Raw genomic sequence first — 22,976 nt, forward strand, 5'->3', positions numbered from 1 at the left:
AAAGCTGACATGTGTGGAACAGTTGGGTGATATGTTGCAGAACTCCTTGCTGGGGCTGCCACAACTCTGTGGGTGCTCAAATCTACAGATGATACAGGAAAGAACTAGAAAAATTAAAGAAAATGAAGCCATGACTTTTCACCAGGTCCAGTGCTGCTTTTATGCAGAAAATGGGAGGCACAAAGCTCTGTTAATTCTTTCTGTCCAGACAAGAAGGCAAAAATAGGGTCAGAGCCAGATGGAACAAAGGGGAAAAAAAAAAAAAGCCTCTGAGGCACCAAGAAATATTTTTGCACCTTTTACACCTTGCAGCCCAAGATCACTCACTCCTGACCTTCCCTGGGGCAATGTACAGTAGCATCTTGAAGGCAAGGAGTCGCAATCAGCTGAAGAACCACTGACTGCTGAATGGCCATTAACAGCCATTCTCAGTTGTCCTATTTCCTTACAGATCACTACCGGGCCCATTTGAAGCTGTGAGGTTTTGATAGCCAGGTGCAGCCAAATTGTGACTGGGCAAGAGCTTGGCAGCAGCATGTGCAAAACTCCTTCTCATGTTCAGTGCATAAATCAATCAGCTTGTTCTGCCTTTGCACCAGGTGAACCAATTGTCCTGCCTTCTGTTCAAACATATGAGAATTAATGAAGGGAAATTGTGGTAAATTGCAGTAAAAAACTGTGGTTGACTTAAGAAGCTTGTTTGTCATCTTGTAAGCTCCATTCATTTGCTAAACAGGAAAAGGATACATTTTTCACTGAATATTTGAGATGACTGTCAAAACCAAATCTGGCTGGCCATGCTGAGGACAGACCAGTTATGTCTGAGCCTTTATTGGCTGTAAGGTTTGTAAAATGTCCAAAGGAGATCGGTTGTGGTGATGGCAAAAAAATGAAAGCTTTCTGAAAATCTGCAAAGTCTTGAGCATCTTCCATCACACTGGAGTCTATCCACTGAAGACTAAGAAAAGAATTCATTCAGCTGAAGTAATATTTCTACAGAACAACAACAACAACATAATCTTTGGAAGGACCAAATAACTGCTAATAAAGACAAGGTATCTGTACATTTCACAGCATTTTTTTTTTTTTTTTTTTTTTTGTTCTTAGGATCAATGTGCTGAATTCTCAGATTTATTCATGTGAATCACTTCTGCTTGGTAGATCACTTTATAACCATTTTGAGAATACTGTGCAATCAAAATTTCATTGCTGTGACTGCTCACTTAAGTGATACAATATGTATCTGTTCATTATTTGGTTGAATGGAATCCAGATTTCCTAGTGCATGCATTTGAGGACAATATATTTAAAATTCCCCCTTGGCAAATGTTTTTTAATTCTGACTTAAATAAACTAGTTTCCATGGATGTTCCTGCCAACACATTTATTAGTTCTGATCTTTGGTTTTTATCCATACTGACCACTTATTTGTCAGTCAAAATGGACAGATGCAGGAGGTCCGCATTTTCTGGGGTCAGAAGAAATGGCATAAAGAAGAAATTCTAGCTTCCATCTCTTTCCATACCGTTGAGTGTGCTTTTCATTTTGAGCATGGCTGATTTCGCAGCTTCAAAATGACATTTTCAGAAGACAAATCTTAGAACTGCTGTAGAATCTGTTGCATTCCTGAGCACATGTGAGACTACAAGGGGAGAGGTAACAGCATAGTGAAATCCCATTCCCATTACAGGAAAGAATGTAGCTGAATTTATCTCTCTGTGGCATTCACGGCCAAAATGAAAAAAGACCCACAGGTATGTGTGCGGTCGGATGGTGCCAAATACAACCTTAGCCCGAGATCCCTGCTATCTGAAGGCTCATGCTGCATGCTGTAGCTTGTCACAGAGGTAAATGGATGATTAAGTGCAAGTGAGTGTAGCCACAAGCCAAAAGCTTCCAGATGAAATAATGCTCTCTCTCATAACAGAAGCAATTACAATGTAGCTGTCTGTATTGCATTTAACATTGCTACTAAAGGGCTGCTGCTCTCAAGTGCACTAGTGATAGCAGCTGAATTTTTCTGGCTAAAGAGTAGTTTCTGCACCTGCTGAACACATCCTAAAGCCCTGGGAAGTTTACAGAAAGCCAGAGAAAGTCCATACGGTCCTACAGAATATTTGGTTTGGATGTGAATGCATAGCTTGCATACAAAATACGTATGCATTTCTTCCTTTATATACATCCATACATATGGAGAAAAAGAGAAAATGCTTTTAGTCTTATTTTTACTGTATTTCTAACATAATCCATTATTCACTTGGGATTTTTGGAAGATTATGCTCCTAGTTCTCTTATTTTGTATTTCAAATGAATTTTTATGAGAAATATCTTATTTTGTTCTCCATAAAAATATTTCCAAAGCTCATATTTTATTTTATTTAGCTTTCAGAAGAAAGTGAAAGATATTCAGTTTTTCCTCATTTGAATCCAAACAATTTTTTGGCCTTTCAAATTTTTTATGTATTTTATTATTTTTTTTTGGATGACAGCTAGAAAAAAAGAAAAAAAAAGGACATTTTTCAGCCATCTCAACTGGTTGCGTCAAAGTACTAAAATGCTTTGCACAAGTCAGTGATTTACAGGAAGATCAAATTCTTCATGAGATGATATCTAGAAACCAATGCCATAAAAGCATTGCACTGCCTCAACCATAGAGTGTCAATGCTCTGGGCTTTCCCCTGACCTGAGGGGGTCTGGAACGCAAATGGGTGCTGAGGGATATGATTGTGAAACATGAGTGAATCAATGCTGGGAACACATGCTCAAAAGATTTGTATGAGATCCACATTTTATGTCCGGAAGAGTGTACTAGCCAAATCTTCCCACTCAGAGGTATGCCAGAGGTCTTAGCATTGCTCAGTAAGTCGGTATCAGGCTCATAATTTGATTTGGAGACCTCAAGAAGTAGAGAGGTCACCATGTCTCCGGATGGTTCATTAGGTGATTAATTAACTCCAAAGCTTAAGCAAACATTATCATTCATTTCTCACTTGACTAAGTCTGACTTGATATACTTTTCCAGATTAAGGAGACTTCCACTGCATTTTAACTGTAGAAAATACTCATTGGAGATCTTCCCCTGTAGGTAGGACTTCCTATTTGCTACTGAGGCTTGAAGTTATACTTCTGTAAAATGTTTTGCTATGTGATCTGAATCTGCAGGTCAAGAGAGGTTTACTTCAGGGCTCTATTGTACAGCAAAAATCTGCTTTCTGTGTAAAATACATTGCAAGATTAAATTTGCCATTCTACAAATATTGACCTTACAAATTCTAAAATCATTTCCTGTTTTCTGTTCTCTCTTGTGTTTATAGAAGCCAAGATTCATAGAAAAGGAGAGATGGATTTCAAGAAGTAATTTGTTCTTCTGTCCAAATCACCTTCAGATGTAACCTACATAATTCCAAAAGCACCTGAGTAAACCGTTCTTAAAAGAATTTCTCATGATCAGATCGCTTTGTCAAGCAGTTAAGCTAATTTATTTCCTGCAAACAACTCCTAAAACCTTTTTCAGAATCCCTGTTTTCCATGCTGTTGCAATATACCATTTTTCTGCTGGGTATCTTGAAGTCATTTAAATAGGCCAGATAACCAAATGACGCTAGAGCCCTCTATATCACTCTTCTGCCCTTATCTTTACTTAGCAGACTGCCAGTCTTCGTCCATACTCAAAAATTACTTCATACTTCCCTGCTACTCCTCAATGAAATATGTATAACAGTGTAGCCCCAAAACAGAATCACTTCCAGAACATCTACCTGAGAGCTACACCTTTTGCTAATGATTTTATATTGGTAGATATGTTCTAAGACTTGTCAGCCACTTTGTCCATATATTGTATTTTTGATTAGTTTTGATATTTAATGAAGCTTTGTGGTAATTCTATTTCAAACACATTAAAAAAAAAAATAGTAACATCATAGATTAATAGAAAGTACAGCTGGGGAAAATACAAGGGATGAACAATTCTATCTCATACCCCAAGGCAGGACTGGCTGTATCAATATCTTGTTCTAAGAATATTACAATTTTAGAGATATCTTTATCATCCAGTCTTGCAATCTTGTCAAAGACCAAATTAAGTTTTGTGTGACAAGACCTCTTTTCCACAAAGCAATGTTGATTGACATTAATTACATCCCTTTTTCTTACTTCCTTACCCATTACATTTAAAAACGTCTTTCAATTTCAAGTGTTTATATTTGAACATCCCTTCAGATGTAGAAATGAAGAATCTTCATTTTGCTCTGCAAGAAATTTCATCTACTCCCAGCTAGATATCATCAGGTTTTTCATCTTGATCCAAAATTACAGCTTGATTCAAAGATCATTAAAAACAGTAGGAGTAATTGCAATTATTTAATAAGCCAGGTCTTTTCTATTACTTAAAAAGGTTAAAATAGTTGTCAGCTTCTTAATCTAAGTAGAAGTCCCAAATGGGTAGATTTCATTTTACAGAAACAAAACATGACATGGGAAAGTGGGGAACAGTTGTCTGTTTCATATTCACACGCCAACATGTTGTTGGAGAATTGGCCTCCCTCTTATAGTAACAGCCTACAAATCACCCCTGGCTGCTAGAAAATGAGACATGAGCAGAAAGTAAAGTTTGTGGGTAAGAAGATCAAAGTCTCAGACAGAAAAAGAGCCCATGAGAGACAACTGTATGCCTATGATCTTGTTTTTGTTATGTGAGTTTATTTTCCTAGAGATACTCACGTAGAATATGGACAGTGGATTTTTTCTGAACTTCTTATATTAACTCTGAAACAACTTTCTGAAAATACATTTGTGTTAGAGACTAAGTATTTCCCCCTCCCCTTCACAAAATATTCTTTTTTTGTTAGTTCTCACTATTCATTACAAAAATTTTAACATAAACTAGAGGACATCTACTAATATACTTTTTTCTTTTTTTTTCTTTTGTAATTCAGCTTATTGATCAGATCAGATTTTCATGGGCAGTCATATTGTTCTCCAAGTCCCCAAAGTGACAAGCATCTGAATTATTATTACCCATTTTCAGGTTTCGTATATGGGCTTGAAGATTAATGTGTTATATGTCATATAAAAACAGCAAGTAAATTAAGTTTCTTCCAAGGGAAAAGAACGAATTTTTAAGAAAGTAAATTCTAAGTAGTACTACTTGTATTATTTTTGCTTCTCCTTTTCTGTTTTATATTTGAAAATATTTTTAACCATATTTTATTAATATGATTGGGTAATCGAAGTCAAAAGGGAGAAAAAAGTCACTTGCTACACAAAGGCTGTAAGTTTATTACTGAAAACTTAGCTCCTAAAAACTGTAATCAAGAAGCAGTTGATGTAATCTTCCTGAGCCTTTTCAGCTGGCTGGAAGGTATATGGGTTTGTTAATTGCATGTAGTCTTTTCTGCACAGGATACCAGAATCTCCTTAGCTGTGATTCTTGTGGAAGGGCATTTTCCACTTTGTCACTCACCTTGTGTCACAGAAAGAAGAGACTGAAGCTGGTGTTTCCAAAGGGAGGCGGGTCTCCAGCTCCATCTGTATGTACACCCACAGGAATTAATGGTAAGTGACTCACAGCTGCACTTGTAATCATGCTTGATCATTAGGTAGAAGAGAAAAAAAAATATCATCTGGTAGCCCTAAAGTCCTGCTGAAACAGATAATGCTGTTCAAATGTTTCAATAGAACAAATATTCACAGGAGCTGCAGAGCTAGTTCAGCAGTGACCATGAAAAACTGGCAGCTCAAGGTTTGTTGGGTTTCCAGAGCTAAAACTTGCTACCCTGAAGATGATAATCCAGATCCTAGTCAGGATGAGGATACCATGTAGAAGAAGAGAAACAGACAGAGTTGGGTCTGTCCACAAGTAACGAAGAGTTAAATTTAATGTTTCTACTGTCAGATGGAAAATAAACAGCAGTTGCTATTAACCTGCACACTGAAGTCCCCTCCTCAGCAACAGATAGCCTTGGATGATCCTCACACTGAAAGTTACAAAATAGTAATGGGACCATGATTGTGATACTATCCTCAGTTCCAAAAAGTCTTGTTGAATAAGTTTAGGTGTAAGCACAAAAAGGAAGATATATTTGCAAAACAAAGACAGGAGTCATGGATAGTTCTTTCAGCAAGATGAAAATTATTTTTCTCAGGGATTCATTTCAAGCAAGGCTTATTAAAATTGTTTACAATTTATTTAGGCAAATGTAAAATTAAAATTCCAAACTGTTATTGAACCATTCATTATATTTTTTGTGTTTCTCTCTGAATTTTCTGTTTTTGAAGAAACACATCTCAATAAAGACCAAATTTTCTGATTATTTTGTTTTCTGACTTGAATCTGTTTTGTAATGCATATGACCACATACACTAGTTATTAAAAAAAAAAAAAAAAAAATTGTAATGCCTCATACTCAAAACACCTAATTTATTACTATGAATGTTATGATGAAAACAACTCTATATTGCATATCATTCAAACAAGAGAAAGAGTATGTGAATTACAGAAAGTAGAAGAAACTCATGTAACAGATGTATGTGGTGTGATTTTTCAGGAGATGTGTCATAGAATTATACTGAAATACCACACAAAAAAGACTTTCATCCTAAAATAACAAAACTGACTTGAAATCAAAGACAGAGAAAGCCTTGAATTATAAGGTTCCCCTTGGCTGTATTGATCTTCATTGAAAAGTCTTATGTCTTACATCCGTTCAGCTATAAGATCAGGATAATCTCAGCATCTGCATCTTCAGTGACATAAGAAGCATTCTCATGGGAGCACTGTAACTAGCATATAGCAAGAAAGGACAAAGAAGGCTATTCTTATCCCTGAGAAGGCCTGCTTAACTATCTGAACAACTGCATAACATATAACAAGATCAACTACCTTGTTAACTCATCAATGAATATAATAATTATAATTTTTAAGAATTATTTGAACTATTAAGAGAAAGACAATAGATACAAAGGCCACAATGAATGAAGACTTGCATTGAAGAGAAAGAAAAACAGGTCTTACAATAACTAAACCTTTTACCCATCCTGAACGAATTGCTTTTAAAGAATGGTCTCATTCAGAAACAGATGTTAGAGACAATCCAAAATTCTGCTGTTAAACACTTATTTTTCTTGTACTCACTTTTGCATGTTTTATCCCCCCCCCCCCCCGCTCCCTTCCTAATTTTCATTACTTGTTTTCTGTTGCTAATTTTGTGTTCCCTCATGAACAAGCAACTTTCTTTCTGACCTTGTGGTTGACTTTAAAAAATGATTTGTTTAAAATTCCAACCTTCCCCAGTTATTAAGTTAAATATTAACATTTCAGAGAGATTACAGTGCTCCTTCCCAGAATGATTTTTCACTATTCCCACCTCAATTCCAGCTCTCACTGACTCCAGGTAAAAGCTAGGATGTATGTGTTGCTTTCCTTTGGGCATTTCTGACCATCTGTCTCATTCACTTATAGCCTCCATCTTAGAAACACCTCCTTGGTCAATTGTAGTCATGTTTGTACAATGCAATTTGTGATAACCCTAACAGTGACTGGCAATACCACAACAGAATCAGACAGGCAGAACCAGCCACATGGCAATCTGATTGCTCTTGCTGCTTCTAAAATCCCCACATCCACCCATGCATGACTGATGTGATCAAGTTTGTTTTATTTTATTTATTTTTCTTTAATTTTGTTAAGTTTTGTCCTCTTCTCATTTGTGGATAATAGAAAGTATAGTCCCCAAAGGGGGCTAACTTCTTATTACTGTCAATTGAATGTACTGTATACTTAAAAGTCTCAAAATACCCATGTGAGAATACGTTCCATGTCTACTTAGGGATTAAACCCTGGCACTGTTGACAAACCCATGGAGGACTATTAAATGCAGAAATACACCTCTGGCACAGGAAGTCTCTCAACCACAATTTCCTGGAGGCTGTGAGAGTATTTTAGGAGGGAATCATCATACAGTCATCTCATTTTATATTTTCCAAGAGGCATCTGCTATTGGCCACTGCTGGAACCAAGAGACTGGAGTAGGTGGATGTATCACGTAAATCACATCTGCTGTTCTTATATAATGAAACTGATGGGAGTTTTTACCAAACACCTCAGCGGGGAAAGAATTCTTCCACTGTTTTCAGAATGGCAAAATTTCATTACCTAAGTAAAAGTTCTCCCAAATAAACACATCAAAGTATTGGTGTTTGTGTTTAGATTTATGCTTTTATGGCTGGACGGCTTCCAATACCTCATTCATTCATACACAGCTAGCTTGGGTATCTTTATACTAAACTGAAGTCTTTTATGTAAAGCAGTCCTGTTACATGGAGATTTCCCTCAGTTATGGGAAGCATAAACCCATATTTGCCAGTCTTGTTCGATCTGTAGGAAGCACTGCTAGTGCAAAAGCATCCCCTGTAGTTTAAAAGTAGTGTTGGTGCATAGTTTCTCTGTAATCATTGCTGTAGTCGAGTGTTCACCTGCCACAAGAACGATGCTAAGAAAATAAGCAGAAAGTGCAGCTTTAGGAGGGGAAGTAGGTATTCCAGGGCTTTATGCCTCTTGTAGGGCACACTCACACACAGTCACAAAGAAAGAATTCTTCAAGAGATGTGGGACAACAAAGAAGATACCTGGGGTGGGAGGACATCTGATCAGTAATTTGTCTGCGGTATAAAATTTGCTTAATAATAAATACTTTCAAAGCCCAGGTGTTGAAATGAATTATATTTATCCTATCCACCCAAATGACTGTACTTGGAAAGAGAACTCTCCTCTAATTTATCATGGAGGTCACTGTTCCTGGTCAAATTTTAAGCCTACAAAGTCCAACACCAGCTAAAATGATTGGGGATATACAACATTGTTCCTGTTGCAATGCTCACAGCAATAATAATGATTAAAAAATCAGATATTTAAGAATGCTTAAGCAATCAAGTAATCTTATTGGAAGAAAACCCAGGTATCAAAGAGCAGCCAACATAGTCTTTTTCCCATAAAAGTGCTGTCCTGTCCATATTTAACATTTTTTAACTTTCACCCATTGTTCTGTCTTCTCATACACCACATAAATCCATCCAGTGAATTTTCTACCATCCATAAAACAAGCCCCAGATTTTGGAGGGTACGACTGTTTGAAGAGGTGCATGACATGCATCTCTCTTTTCCATTCCTGAATGTAAATACACTGTGGTTAGTCCTAGCATATGGTTTTCATTAAGATTCCTCATACGACTGCAAGAGCAAAATTGGGAAAACAAACTTGTTATTACCAAAGCAGCTCACTGCCTCTTCTTTCAGTGCATGAGGCACTCAAGTACATAAAAACAAAGGTCAATTGCTTTAGATTCAACATGATCTAGTTCTCCTATATTCTTTTTTTTTTTTTTTAAAGGATCTAATGCAGCTGAAAATAATGTTTATGGCATTCCAAAGCAGATGTGCATCTGTTACTTAAGTACAGGTCTTAAGTTTATATAAATTTACTGTCGACATAGATGGGAGATAGCTGGGCCCAAAGATATTGCGAAAGACATAATAAACTACCTGTGCTCCCATCTAAGTAATTCCATGAACTAAAGTTCAGGAATACAAGCAATGACATTTTTCTGAGGCAGCTTCTTGGCCAGAAAAATATTAGTAGGAAGGCCACAAAGATAGTCCTGAAATCTGATGATGCAAGTAGGCAGCATTTCTCTTGGCAGCTTGGACATCACCTCTGTACCAATACCATACTTGTAACTGTGTGGGTTCAGCAAGGAGAGACTCAAATGTTTACACAAAGAAATGAGGTGCTGAAGTATTTGGTTACCTATTTCTAAAAAGTTTATCTGACTGTTTTCTCCAGTCAATTCAGTACAACATTTCTGCCCCCACATTCTCCCCAGTCTGTTGCTCTGTCCCTATGACTTAGGGACACAGTCCAGATTTCTGTTTAAGTGTCCCTGAGGTGGTGACATTGCCATTTCCCTTCCTCCATCACCACTCCCTGGACATGACCTAGTTTCCACTGACTCGTGTGAGATTCAGACTGAGCCCTTTGCTCTCTCCTTTCCCTGTTCACTATTGATTCCTGTTTCCCATTGATTCCCATTTGCGATCCAGGCTTGACTGTATAATAATGCTAAATAGCTTTAATGTTATTCACCTACTGGGAACCAAAGTTTTTCTTGTTTACTCACCCACTTGCTTAATGTAGTGTTGCTCTCAGATTATAACTTCGCCCAAGACAGGACTCTCTGAACAGCATACAGTAACGAGCAGTCATAAGACCCACAGCAGCATCCTGGCCAGTCTGTATTTTGTCTTATGTATTTGAGTGACAGTAATTTCTAAGAGGAAAAATAAAATAATAAAAAAAGTTATTAGAGTCTCATGGTCACAGCTTCACATGTCTCCCTTGTCTGACTCATTAACGTTTTAAGGGGAAACAGGCAGAAAAAAAAAGAAAAACACCAATCTGAGTTGTGGGTCCTGCACTTCAATAGCTCCTTCTGTCCCTTGTGATTTCCCACCTTGCTTGGGAATTGATGAGAATGGGGACAAGTGATGCCTGCTGGGCATCATAGTTCATTAAAAGAAAATTATGGTGAATGTAAGTTTCTGAGATCTGTGACAAAATGGCATGCTGGAAATTTTCCTTCAGTCAAGGGACAAAGCTACCCTGGGATTGTCCCCACCTTTCAAGAATACTTGCTGACTTAATTATAGCTACAGTTTTTCCATCTGTAAAATGTGGTTAATGGTGTTGCCTTCCTTTATTAAACTCTGAGATCTCTAGGGATGAAATGCACTACATGAGAGCTAGCAGCCTTCTTTGGCTCGTGTGTTGCCCACGTTTCTATACTTTCTGTACAATTGTTTGCCCTTTGTGTTCCTCATGGAACGAATTCCTCTCTTACAATCATAAGTCTGAATTAGGTCAGAGACCTTCAAACCTTTGGTCTAGCTTTGAGTTATGTTACTTAATGGTGAAACGGAGCTGAGTGTGGACCTGGACAAATGGTTTATTTCACTTATTGAAAAACACATATTTCTGTATGCTTTTTGCTATCAGAATTGCTGTGAATTTTACACAGTTAATCTAGGAGAAATGCTGAAAAATGATCACAAGAACTGGCATGACTTTTCAGGAACCTTTCATGTTTAATGGCACACTGTACACAGAGAAAATAAACAGGCCCTGCTCCAGTCCACTTTACATCCCACTGAGGTTACAAGGTTGGCTCATGTGACAACTTGCTTTGGGCTGAATCATCCACAGAGACTGAACACGTAGACTCTGTGACTGTAATTATAATCCTCTATGACTGGAGCTAAAACCACCAGGTTCATTGCTTAGAGGCAGCAAGAGCCTTATTGAACACCTCTGCACTTCAGCCAGCAGGAAGCAAGAAAAAAACAGCCAGGAAAGCATCATACCAGGTGCAACCCTGGGCAGAAAAAGTCTTCAATAAGGTTTCAATGAATAAGTATCACCTGTCCTTTTCACTCTTCACCCTTCAGAATAAGAGATTCTTCTTAATATGTGCTACTTAACACAGCACCTGATTTCTTGAAAATTAATTCAGCCAAGTCTGCAGCTCATGCAAGTCTCTGTGATGTACCCCTTTAAAACAAGACAAAATAATATTTTTGTTTCAGACAGAGTGAGAGACAGAACAGGGACTAAGGGATCCTGTGATAAGGATGTTACGTCAGCTGAATATTAAAGCAGTCATGTAAAACCTGGATGATATGCTAACAGATAAGCAAATGTGGGATAAGCTCTGCAAGAATGGGTGAAAACAAAGTTATTTACAAACGTATTTCTCACAAAGGTCACAATATACTCCAGGTGAAAATGTTCACCTTTAAAAGTAGTCTCAATTGGTATGAATAAATCAACATCAGGGTGAATTTTTTATTCAAAATTTGGATATTTTTTCAGCCAGAATTTCTCATCCAGGCTTTCTCTTTGTGTAGAAGAATCCCCTAGAGTCTAAGAGGACTCAACTCCTTGTGGCCATGTTATGTTCCCCTTCACATCTAGGTCTGGCTGTTCAGACTTCACCATGTTGCACCTTCCAGTAATAAATTCAACTGATGTTTTTAAAAATGACAGATGGGAGCTTATTTTGCTCTATAACTTGATTCAGTCTGAACATAATTCTGGCATGCAATGAAAAAGGGTTGCTTAGTGTTTACCTGAAAAGGATCTCTCAAGCCAGTGCTCTTATAAAGGAACTTAGATATCCCTCTGCTCTGAAATCCCAGATGATTCAAGCACTTTTTATGAGCTGGGAGATGGGAGGATGAAGTCGCTCTCCAGTAAATATTCCCCTGAGCGGGGAGTGATTTTGAAAGCAAACTCATGGAAGCAGCCCAAGTCCCTTGTAGTCACAGTCTTTGCATAGTAATACAACCAAGAATTAGCATTAAAACAACATTACACTAAACTTAATGACTTTTCCTTGCTCATCTCTGTAGTGGTTAATGAAACATTATGAATGCAAAGCAAATAGTGTGTTCATGCTAGTTCAGGATCACATGGCATCTGAATATGCTTCATGAATTATTCACATGGTTTTTCTTCAGCAGTGCCATCCATCTCCCATCATGGAGTGAAGCTCCCTTTCTGACTTTAGCAGGCTTGTCTAAAGCTGTTCCTGTTGCACTGAGGAAAGTTTTGTTTCGAGTGTGTCAAATACATATGAGCAAGGTTACCTAGTAAATGAGAAGTGCTAAAATATTTATATAGAATATAAATTCTCAAGAAACCATAGGGAGGAAGAGCTGACAAGCTTCCTCCCCAGAGGGGTGAAGGTCTTCTTTCTCTCTCTCTTTCTCTTTTAAGAACAAAATATCCCAAGAGTGGAGCAATTTTTTTGTACCACTGTCCTACCCAGAGCTCCTTCTTCCCTTTTAATTTACAGCTGAGCATCTTGTCCTCCCACAAACTCCACATGGACCATGGTACTCCTTATGGAAATTCAGCACAGTGTAGGGGAGAGCAGTATAGGAATACATCCTCTCTGTCCAAACAAGTCACTACAGGTAGAAGATCAGAGCCCAGCTAGCTGGTTAGAGTGTGCAGAACTGTTCTCGAGGCAGAACCAGCCTTTCTAGCACAAACTAAATTTCTTCAAAATCAAGGTATGCCTACTTCTAGTATTAGCATTCATAACAAACCCAGCTTTGAATCAGTGTGAACTAGATGATCCTTGAGGGTCCCTTCCAGCTCAGGATACTCTTGATTCTCCCTAAGCTCTTCCCTCAATCTCAGCAGTTTAAACTACTGAGATAATTATTGTGTGACCTCCATGACTCTACCTTTTTTTTTTTTTTTTTCCCCAGCCAGAAAATAAGAGGTATTCAATTTTGAGTTAAAAACCAATATAATCCATTTTTTCAGCATTGACCTGTTGTTTGCCTGTCACCAGGAGGCAAATATTTGCAGTGATTTGGTCAGTACATAGAAAGCAGATTGATAGAGAGTCTATCAACATGCCAAATACTTTGCTATTTGCTTTCATGAAAGACTAGTGAACATCCTTTTTTGTTTGCTTTGATTTTTTCTCTTTTCTCTCCTCTTTTTTTTCTTTCCACCTTTTTTTTTTTTCTTTTTTTTTCTCCTTTCTGCTTGCCTTACCTACAGGAGAGCCAATCAATTTGTCAGCATTTCATTTTATTCTCCATTAATCCAATACAGAAAGTGTCTCTAATTGCTTAAATTTAAAATTTTTAGGGTGTGCAGCATCACACAGAGGGATTCAGTCTAACAGATCAGCATATGTAGTGTGCCACAGCGCTGATACCAATCAGAGAAAACCTACAGATAGGAAGCAAGTCAACACATGAATTGCCTGGGAAGTCCTAGAGCATTTTAGGGAAGAAATAAGAACTGTGTGTGCTGACAGGTGAAGTGGTGGGGGTCTTATCCTCCTCACCCCCTACAACTCAGCTGTTCCAAATATCTCTGCATTGAGAGAGGCTGCAAAGCCTATACCATTCCCTCTGGACTCTTAGAGCTCAAAGACACTGTAACAATGGCTGTAGGAATAGTAGGTAAAGCTTGAGTGAGGAGAAAACAAACAAACAAAAAACAGTAAAGGTTTATGCTCTTGTCTTGTCAGGGGAAGTAACTCACCCTGAAGTAAGCTCTCCTGCAAACTCCAGCAGTGCTCTGCTACCTTATAACTTCATACTTGGCCAACTTAAAATATTCCTAATTGTGTGCTATTTCCTATGGTTGCCTTATATTGGATCAGTTATTGCAGATGATCCATGACAACACATCCTTGTGATATCCTTCCTTCTCTTGAGGTCCCTAGTTCAGTCACACATCCCACTCTACCTGAACTGAAAGTCTGTGAAATCTCTGTGGGAAAACTCTCTCACACAAGTTGCGTGAATGGTACTCAGGGCTATAACACCCTTTTTAGCCAGGACCGCAATTCAGAGATCATGACAGCAATACCTGGTGAGTCACTAATGTGGATTTTAATTAAAATCCACAGACTTATCTTCTTTGAAACAGTTAGGGTATTTTTTGTTGTCACCTCTACGTGGAAAACAGCTCCCCAGAGAAGTGTGTCAGATTCCCAAAAATACACTGGGTCAACTGAGCTGCCCGTGATCATCAAGGACATGCTGTGTATCCAGGAATGCTTCTAACCTTATGGATTGGTTTGTCCCAGCTATCTCCTAACTTCTGATCAAAACAAATTGTATGTGTTCACCAGCTCTAGTGTTATCCTGGTTTCCTCAAGATAATCCATGACTTCTTTCAGAGAAGTCTTAAAACAGGTCCTCCAGCCCTTCCACAGAGTCCAGCCAGCCCCAACATGGGCAGACAACCTGTGCTGGTTATAAACTGGAAGCTGTTCCAAGAAAACAGTAAGCAATCGTGAATGCACTGTCTAAATGCATATTTTGATGATGAAGAACTTTATTATTATTATTATTATTTTCTCTGCAACCTTTAGAGAAGGATTCAAAGCTAGGACCAAGACACAAAGAACAAGGCACTCGGCAGTTCTGACTAGCTTCCTGCTGCATCTCTAGTTCTGAGGATGTTTCAATGCAGTTCAAAACACAAAGATTTAGCAAATGGACTTGGAAGAAGGGAAAATAATCTGCCCTGCTGATCCTGCTTTCCCCTAGACTATACAGTTGCTGCATTATTCCTTATTACTGTACCAAGCTTCAAAATAGAGCCAGAGAGTCCAGTAAGCAGCATGCAATTATCTACTCCAGGTGTTCCCATCCATGCCCTTTCTCAACTATTATTCTCTCTTGCTGTAGGCAGCAGAAAGAAAGTGACTTTTTCATTAGCTCACATTCAGCTGTTTGATTGATAGCTATACAATAGTGAAACAGCTCTTTGCAACCATTCTATTTTGATGAAGGAAGCTGCTTTAATTGTCATAGTTAGTCTTTTGTCAAACATTTGTACATCGCTGAGAAACCTAAGGTTACACACTAGCTGTTACTGCAGGATTAATGAATGGCATGTTTTGTTTACACAAAACTGATGTTTAGTTAAATGACTACACGCAAAAAGAGAATCTTGGCTAATAATTGGCTAAGGACTGAAGGTGAGGGAGTCAAAACTGCAAGCACCCAGGATCTGTATTAGAAGGCTGGTTATTTTTAGACATGATTTTTTTTTTACTGCTTTGGTTAAGTTATGATCATCAAAGATGCTGTTCCCATCCATTTTAATGAAGATATATAATAGTGATGGTTATGTAGTGCTTTTATATTTTCTCAACGAATGATTAAGATATTGAACAGGGCATTAAGCGTAAGTAGGTTAATTTTCCAGATTTATCGCAGACATTTTATATAACAGCACAATTCAATGTTCTTTGAAGTCAAGAGGACATTTTCCATCAAATTCACTGTTGATGAGGTAAAATTTGAAATCTTCAAATTTGACTTCTAAATCTCTTCTAGTTACACTGGTGGTGAGAGAAGCAGGCAGAAAGAAAGAAAACAGGCTATCAATGCTTACTTGAAAGTGTGTAAGACAAATGAACAAAAGATAGGTATTTTTCCAATAGTCACCAGGTAAGTATTTGGATAGAATGGAAATAAAATATCTTCACCATTATCTATATTAAATATTCTATTTCAGTTTGGGCCAATATAGCATGTACCAGTCCTATATGACTGACCTAATACAGCCTGTATTATGTAGAATGGTCCATGGCAGAGCTGGGTGAAGCTCATAGTTCGAAAACTTGACTGCTTGTAAAATGGCGCTACCTGGAAGGATACATGAAGGAATACATGCAAAAATTTAGGTCTTAATGTAGCTAATATATTTGTTTCTATATATTAAAACACCAAATTCATCAATTCCTTAAGCACATTTTTTTTTTTTTGTGATAAAAGTTTTAGGACAACGATATTAAGGTTCATAAGCAGAAATCAGACAGAAAGAATAAGAAATATAACTTCCTGAGGTGTTTTACATGGAACAGTTAAATCTGAAATGAAGCAACCTTACAAACAATGCTTCAGTGAAGAGCAAAGCCAAATCCCTCAGCCACTGGCCAGAACTAACAACTGAAGTCAGTGAACGAAAGGCCCATTGGAACATAACCTGAGGTACTTCACCTCTGAAAAGTCAGGATTCTATCAGAAAAACAAAGCCAGACATAAAATGACTGATGATATTTTTTCTATACTGACAATTACATCTGTAGCTGTACATGACATATAGAGTATTTATATTGACGTATATCTCTTATCCAAAAAATAAAGCGGGGTGGTTCTTTGTAATTGGGAGCACATTGAATTTTCCTGGAGGCCTTGAGACAGGTGCAACTGTGGCTTGAAGAGGGTGTCCTTGCAGCTTGTTAAAGCTTCAAGGTGAGAATTGAATCTGGGCTTTTTGATGTCTCTGGAAGAAGACCAAGAGTCTCAGGGACGTACAGAAAAGGGACAGCCTGAATTAATGTGGGGGACCAGCTTGTAAAGGCTGAAAAGACATTGGAACCACAACTCCAGCTGTGAATATTCCCCAAATGTGGGAGAAGTAATTAATCTGATTCTATATCTATATTTCACAGACCGCATCCATCCAATGATCCCATTATCTTTCTGTTTCTAATGTATCAAAGTGACAAATTTGAATATCCCTGAACTCTTAAGGTTCTGAGTTTGGAAGCTGATGGTTTATCACAGTGGGCCCCCAATAATAGCAGAAAGGAGATAGATAATCTTGTGGCAAAGTTCCCCAAACACTAACATCACCCACTTGCGAGACAGATTGTTTAGCATTGATTAGTATTTCTTGCAGTCCACTTGCATGCTCTTAATCCAAATACTAGTTTAGAGGCCTGTAATCAGTAAATTATTTCCTTATTCACAAAGAAAAAAATTACTTAAATTAATACTTACAAGCATAGTCTATCTCATTCGGTCATCTGGTAAATATGTATTTTTTTTATTTTTTTATTTTTTTTTAGCATTTCTGTAGCTGATTAAAGTTTAATTATTTCACACCCACTCAAAACATGGGAAATCTCATCCAGAAGGCAATTTAGACATCATCGTAACTGTTGTTCAATTATATCATCCTCTTTAGCGATGTATTATTGTCCTAATGCATCAGTCCTCTGAACTTCTAATCAGTGGTTCTCATCCAAGAAAAAAACACTTAAGCATTTGCTTAACTTAGGTCTGTGAATACTCCTGGCATATGTCCTAAAATGCGGCTGAACTGAAAGCTAGGTATTTATTGGATAAAAGATGTTGTCCTATTTATTGACTGGCACTTAAGCAAGAAACAGACATCAGATTTATTGTAAAGTGTTACCAAAAAGAAGTAGAAATAATTAATTCATTTAATGCAATAAATAACAATAATGATCCTAGGGGGAAAAACATTTGGCAGGGGAAAAGATACATTATGTAGGTCGACTGCAGCTTATGAATAAATGCTCACTTTGTTCTTACATAATTATCTATCAGGGTCCTCAAAGCCATCTTAAGGCAGATCAGACATTTGAGAAAAGCTGGGAGGAGCTAGTAGGGTTTTGGTGGAGGTCAGGTGTGGAAGAAGAAGAGGGACTAAGAAGGGTTTATTTATCCTAGAATAAATTGTTGTCTCTTTCTCTCCATCTCTTTCTGGGTTTGAAGCAGCAAAATCTGCCAGCATGGGCAAAATTATTGCATCTTTTGCCTGCTGTCTTGAGTTCAATCTGGTAGCTCATCATTTTTGGAAAGGGATCTCCAGCATGCTTTTCTTGCACGTGCAATTTGTACAGATTATGACTAAACTGATATATTGCAGTGAACTATCAGAAGCTAACAAATGACACAAAGTCATTTAATCAACATGATTTTGTACTTGACTAGTTTAGCAAGGTGTTAAATTTTGTATGAGATGTGCTTCTACTGGTTGTGAAAATCAGCTGCCAAACTTGTGTGCTGTGATGGGAGAGTGTCAGCAGGTTTTTAGTAAGTAGAAAGTCAGAGGTTAAAACCAAAAGCATTTCTTTTCACCAGCTCTGTTCTGTGAAAATTCACTTTTTGATTTTTAATGCTGTTATTGCCTCAAAATCACACATACACACAAAGAAAAATATTGTCTTTGATAGTCTAAAAGCCTGGAAATCTGCATCTGCCAGCATAAACTAGTAAATGTATACCTGACACAAATTGGCAGAGCTCTTTGTAAAGGGCTCATTAAGATGTTTCAAGTGACTGTTTCAAGTCACCTGGCTGGGTTTTGCTGACATTTGGCAAGTCCAGTGTTTGAAACCAGTTGTTTTAATCAGAGAATATTTTGTTAAATAATGGTGTGATTTGTTTCCTTACATGTCTCTGCTGCAGTGGCACTGACTATTAGCTTTCATCTTGGAAGTAAAAGAACATTCCTATTACCCTTATTCCTCCCTACATCCAAACAAACAAAAGAGTCTCCATAGAGGAGAATAAAAGTGCATTAATTTCATTTTAAAGAATCTGTTTCCTCTCCTTTACCAGCTAAAATGCTAGTGCCATATCTGTAAAGGCAATCAGGGTCAATGGAAGCAAAAAAAAAAAAAAAATACAGCTTGGTATAATTTCTTGCACTCTTTTCGTACTACTGAATATCAATCTTTCTATGAAAGACAGCAATCAGCTTGAAAACCTCCACATTAAATGTTCAGAAGACAACAGAAGACAAAAAAAAAAAGGCTTTGGTTATTTATTTAGTAAGTATTTCATAAACAGAAAGTCATTGGAGGACAGCCAACGTCACTGTCTTATTCCACTTGTTTACTATTCACCGTGAGTAAGAGTACCTTCCTTCAGCATTTCATGGGGAGAAGTGAAGCTCACTACTGAGAGCAGTATATGAAAACCTACATGCTGCCAACACTGTTTTTCAGCTGTTCTGACTCAAGCAAACTCCTGGAAATACAGAGAGGTTCTCAGAAATAACTGGAGCAACAGTGACAAGTGTCTTAAACACAGGCTTTCAAAACTAATCCTCACTTTGATACGTGTGAAAATCTTTATCTCCTCTTCTTTCCCCAGTTGTTTCTCCAGTTCCTGTCATAGTCGTTATCACAGAGTCAAAAAAAAAAAACAAAAAACAACACCAACAAACCACTACCACTCACATGCCCAAGTTAATGTAACATTGCCTTGATTTTGAATATCTCAGTTTGCACACAGTGAGAATATGCCAAAACGCCCTCAGAAAACAGCTGTTTTTCCTCTTCCTCCATGTTATATCAATAAAGAGGTGAAGGATGGGAACATAACACCACCTCTTAAATATGATTATCAGGTCCAGGCAGCAGGATTGAAAAAGATGTGTTTTGTGTGTGGGTGGGGGAAATTTCACACCACTGATAAGAATTGCCCGTATTAACAGCTGGGGCTTTGTATGCACACTGTTCCCCTTAAACATTACCTGTAACAAACATCTATTTATCTGACTGAAAAAATTAAAAGGAATAAAATAGATTAGGATACTCTCTACTGCTACTGTACTAACAAACTGCAACATGGATTTGAAACATTTGATATATTCATAATACACAAGGTAGAGTTAATTAGCAGATTCATATGTTAAGAAACCAGAGTGTGTGGTGTTATCATCCAGTCTATCCCCTGTACAGCAAAGTGTAAAAGATCTGAATTAATTTCTGTTTGAACTAGAACAACTTCATCATTACATATCAAGCTCAGTTGTGGTTTACTTATTACACATATCTCCCCATTTTTCATACATAGGAATGTTCTGATTTCATAGTAATTAATAAACAGGTGACAGATTAAATCTGCAAAGGGACTCACTCTTTTAAATCAACTCAATAACAAATATACTACAAGACTTTCATTTTCTTTGTCAAGCTTCTATTGCATGATTTGGGGAGCAAATTGGAAAGCTAAGCCAGAACTTAATTACTTGTGAAACTATTAATTTAACTTCACCACAGAAAACCTGATCATCCTGAGGGATTCAGTGATAAAGAATTTGTGCTTTAGAACCAGGCAGTGTAGGACATTCATCAAAAATGAAAGGTATGATTAAATCACCTGTCTTGGGCTCTTTTTTTTTTTCTCCTTTTCAAAGAGCACAGTTGTGCATTTCTAATACATGAGAATTGCACAGCCTGACTACTCTCACAGCACATCATTTGACCTCTGACCTGTTTCCAAAAACATCACTGAGTACATCGGAATAAATTATTCCTAGATGTAAGCTTTTATATAACTTTTTATATAGGCTAAAATTTTACATTGTGTAAGTAGGAATTGCACCAATGTCTTAGAGTCTAGGGAGAAAAAATATTATTAAATGTATAGAAGTTCACTCCTGAAAAGCTGCTGAAAAATTGCTGCCAGCTATCTATTAAATCCTCAGAGAAAGCTGAAGCAATGATAGTAATTAATTAAAACACCCCCTCTGTAGATGACATGTTTTCCACGTGAACTACAGGAGCAGAAACTTCAGGCTATCTGAGGGCCCTTCCTGCTTCTAAGGAAAGAAGAAAGAAACCAGTTTATTTATTTATTTTGTGTGTGTGTGAGCTATTTCTTTATCGGTATAATCTATATCTTAAAAAGGCTGCAATGATTCACATAAAAGAACCATATACCACATTGCCCTTTATAAATCATCCTTATAAAACATGAGTCAAGCGACCCTATGGTTTCACTATTTGAAAAGAGTTTAAATAGATTGGCTTTGTATGGCAATGAACGAGAAAGATAATACCCCTGTTCTCCCAGTTATTCATCTTCATTTCCCTGTAGAATCTCAGATTTCCCTGAACCCCATCCTTTCATGTAGTCAGGGAATACAGAATGGCATGTTCTTCAATTATTGCCTAAATCTTAAATTATTCTTAACACTGCACTGTATCAAATAATCCTAATAGTGTTTGCACTTTGCCAATAAAGGGTGCTGCCAAAATTCACTTCTCTGTATTTGATACCCCCACAGCAGTCCATCATGCTTCATCTCTCACTCTTAGGAGGCAAGAAGCACAAAAACTTGTTAATTTCAAGCAGAAATTATTTGGATAGGACAAAGAGAACAGGAAAAAATGAAGACAAAAAAAAAGTTTTAGTATTTGATTGATACAAAGGAAGGAATAAGTGCAGCTTTTGTTTTAAGGCAAGCCCAGGTGTCAAAAAAAGAATTGCATTGTAGTTTATAACTCTGTGTGCAATGATGAATGAATACAGCAGATGTTGTCTGTGTGACTGTAGTACACATTCACTTTTTATACCTTTTTAGCACAGGCACAGCACATCTCTGTATTTTGAATTGGTCAGGGCTCCCCTGAACATTATATATTAAATTTTGATAACTCACAGATGACAGGCAGCAAACGTCTCTCTCAAAACTCTCTCTCAAAGACAGCTTGATTGAAAATGATAAAAAATAGAAGTTCTTTGAAACTGTGCTTTGGTTGAAACTTGACTTTAAATATCATAGCCATTTTCATTAAAAATCAATTAAATCTCTGCACGGTGGAGAGTGTTTTGTTTTTTTTTTTGATTTTTTTTTTTTAAATTTTAAATGTTACCTGGTCCGTTCTTGCTTTTATGAAAGTCTAGACAAAAATGAGAGAAAAATATTCAAAGCAACCACAGAAATTATGTTTACAGTATATTTTAAAGAAGAAAAAAATATTGCTCAACCAATTTTGCAAATCACCTTATCATCCAGCATCAAAACACCACTGAATATAATCGATATTTCCACCACATCTAGAAGTCTAGCTAACAAGCTGCATGTACCACTGTTTTTCTTCATACTTGTGTAATTTGCAACCAGTATCACTTGAACAAACCAATGTGTCAAGAATGTGCATTCATCTTCTATAGCACCTTTATAATCTTTATGACCTTTATAATAAGATTAGAATTTGGTGGCTTTGAATTACAAATTATGAAACACTTGCACGAAAATGCCTGGTTCATAAAAGGAGTTGATCACCAAACTGATTATAACCTATGGCTTTGGTTTTCTCACCTCCTGAGGAGAGTTAAGATTCCAGTCTTCTACCACCACTCCAAGAAATCATTACATAAGACCTTGATCCAAAATTCATCAACAACGTGTAGTTGTCTGACCTAGTTGGGAGGTTTCTCCTTAAAAACACATCTCTGGTAAATGGAAAATATTTTTCTAACTTCCAACACGCATTTGTGTCCAGCTTTTTTCCACTCATCACTTCCCACATACTCATCCCATGTTAAGATTTTTCTCTTAGCCCTACTATTTCTTTTCCTTCGTATTCATTTTAATCTCTAAAGCACTTATCTGGCAGTACCCATCTAACTCTCCTCAGCCTCCACTTTGGCTCAGCTAAATAAGACAAACTTTTATAGTTTTTTGAGATAGAATCTGTTTTCCTCTTACTTCCAGAAACAGCTATCTGAGCCTGTTTTACCCTGAGTGCATCTTTCTGAAACCAGCTGGCTGGGTTGCATGTTGCATCATATTTGAAGTTTTAACATCATCCGAACAAGGCAGAGG

General features: G+C 37.2%; 1 long non-coding RNA gene across 2 annotated transcripts; it reads left to right on the forward strand.

Annotated features, from left to right (window-relative positions):
* The first annotated feature begins 915 nt into the window (after window positions 1-915).
* LOC119717372 (uncharacterized) lies at window positions 916-7,964 on the forward strand. 2 transcript variants are annotated; one of them, XR_011810142.1, is made up of 3 exons: window positions 916-1,055; window positions 1,691-5,553; window positions 7,827-7,964. It is a non-coding gene; the product is annotated as an uncharacterized lncRNA (long non-coding RNA). The 2 variants fall into 2 exon arrangements; XR_005266773.2 differs by having other exon boundaries at window positions 3,315-5,553.
* Window positions 7,965-22,976: the final 15,012 nt, after the last annotated feature.

This window comes from Anas platyrhynchos, chromosome 6, assembly GCF_047663525.1.
Source record: "Anas platyrhynchos isolate ZD024472 breed Pekin duck chromosome 6, IASCAAS_PekinDuck_T2T, whole genome shotgun sequence".
Classification (NCBI taxonomy): domain Eukaryota; kingdom Metazoa; phylum Chordata; class Aves; order Anseriformes; family Anatidae; genus Anas; species Anas platyrhynchos.